We start from the raw sequence: 2,500 nt of genomic DNA, 5'->3' as shown, positions 1-2,500 counted from the left end.
CATTGTACCGGTTTTGACTTATTGTATTGTATTGTATTGTATTGTATTGTATCACTTTTTGTCACAAGAAATTTCTTATCTGATATAGCGATCGAAAGACCTTTCTTCCCAGTGTATAGCGAGCAAAGTTTCAGTTTCAGTTTCACTTTCTCAAGGAGGCGTCACTGCGTTCGGACAAATCCATACACGCTACACCACATCTGTTGAGCAGATGCCTGACCAGCAGCATAACCCAACGCGCTTAGTCAGGCCTTGAGTGCATGCTTACATATTTGTGTACCTATGAAAGTGGATTTCATTTTACGTAATTTCGCCAGAGGACAACACTCTCGTTGCCATGGGTTCTTTTTCAGTGCGCCAAGTGCGTGCTGCACACGGGACCTCGGTTTATCGTCTCATCCGAAAGACTAGACGCTCAGTCTGATTTTCCAGTCAAACTTAGGAGAAAGGGCGAGAGCGGGATTCGAACCCACACCCTCACGGACTCTCTGTATTGGCAGCTGAGCGTCTTAACCATTCTGCCACCTTCCTCCGCGAGCAAAGAAACAGATGTGCAGCTTGTTCGTTCAAGGCGACTTGCACGGTATCGTTTTTGTCATCAGGTGGAGCACACACACAAACAACTATGCGAGGTAAGTGCTGTCGATCAGCGAGAAAACGGTAACAAACTCGTTCTCTCCATACAGTTTTAATCAATTAAGGATCCAAGCATGTATCTGTTTTGATGCACCATGCAGTATATAGAGTTCCGTACGTTGTGTATGTGTGTGTGTGTGGAGGGTGGGGTGTGTGTGTGTGTGCGTGCTCTGTGTGTGTGTGTGTGTGTGTGTGCGCGCGTGTGCCTCTGTGTGTGTGGGGGGGGGGGGAGGCGCGCGCGCGCGCGTGCGTGCGTGCGTGCATGTGCCTGTGCGTGTGTGTATGTGTGTGTGTTTGTTACTCATTGCTTTGTAGATGCCAGGGATATGGATAAATCAAAACACTTTCTGAAGATGTGCATCATATATATGACATCTCAGCTATGTAGCATAGTGTTGGCTCATTGCTACCAACTGAATGGCTTAATTGCGAGCATAAGCTCTTATGCATTAGGCCTAGTTTTTTGTTTTGTTTTTGTTTTATTTTTGTTGTTGTTGTTATTGTTGCTGCTGCTGTTGTTCTTAGATGTGTGTATGTGTTTTTTGTTTGTTTGTTGTTGTTGTTTTTTGTTGTTGTTGTTGTTTTGTTTTAGTTGTTCTTCGAAATGCATAATGTTCCTTAATATGTCAGTATTATTTTTTGTGAATACTTAAGCATGTAGATCTCTCTCTTGTCACATCTCATGACAAACCAAGGTGTGTGTGCCTTACCCCCCTCCTTGTTCTCCCACCCCCATTCAGCTGGAGAGCGGTGTGGGTTGTGCTGATTGCACAGGAATCTCATGTGTCTCAGTTCAGGCTGTCACTGAACTGAGATCAACCTTTCCTTCCTCAGCTGGTCAGTCAGTGACAGGATTCTGGGCTTTTCGCCCGCGACTGGCATAGGAGGCAGTCGTGTCTGCTTTGTGTTCTTCAGGGCTGTTTGCCCGGTTCTGCACTCGTGAGTGGGGAGAGTTTTTCCTCCAAGTGTTTGGTGTTCTACGGTCGGTGTTCTGTGTTCGACGTCTTTCAGCGTCTGGGTTATAGTAGTACCCCTCCTGGAAATGCTTTCAGCATCCCCACTCTCCGTGTCTTCCACTGACTTCCACTGACCATCCACTGACTTCCCTACCCTTCCACTGACCATCCACTGTCTTCCCTAAAATCCCACTGCCAGCCTTTGACTTCCATGGTCTAGGCCTCCGTTGCCTGCTGCCACCTGACCTGCCGCCTGCCGCTGCCTTCCATCGCCAGCGTTCTCTGGCCTTGTGCTGGGCCTTCTCGGTGCTCGTGGTTGTCTACGTCTGTTCTTCGTCCTTGTACTTCGGTTCATTTCTAGTCTTGTCGTCGTCGTCACTTACTGTTCGTCGTCGTCACTTACTGTTCTTCGACTTCGTCACTTCCTGTTCTTCTTCGTCGTCGTCACTGTTCGTCGTCGTCACTTCCTGTTCTTCGACTTCGTCACTTCCTGTTCTTCTTCGTCGTCGTCACTGTTCGTCGTCGTCACTTACTGTTCGTCGTCTTCGTCACTTCCTGTTCTTCTTCGTCGTCGTCACTGTTCTTCGACGTCCAGTCGTCACTTACTGTTCTTCGTCGTCGTCACTGTTCGTCGTCGTCGTCACTTACTGTTCTTCGTCGTCGTCACTACTTCTTCATCATCGTCGCAACCTCCTTACCGTCATCATCAACTTTGTGCTTGTGTTTCCATGTCACCGTCTACACACATATTCACACACTCACACACACACACACTCATGGGCTAAATCATCGGTTATTTTCCTTCCAGAAGTGAATTTATTCACTCTTGAGACCATTGGCCTTCACTTGAAGGATTGTGGTTATTCCCACGTTTCTGTGTCATTCCATACCATTTGGTTAATTTTCTG

The sequence above is a fragment of the Babylonia areolata genome, chromosome 1 (assembly GCF_041734735.1).
Source record: "Babylonia areolata isolate BAREFJ2019XMU chromosome 1, ASM4173473v1, whole genome shotgun sequence".
Classification (NCBI taxonomy): Eukaryota; Metazoa; Mollusca; class Gastropoda; order Neogastropoda; family Buccinidae; genus Babylonia; species Babylonia areolata.
Note: the sequence above shows the minus strand (reverse complement) of the source record.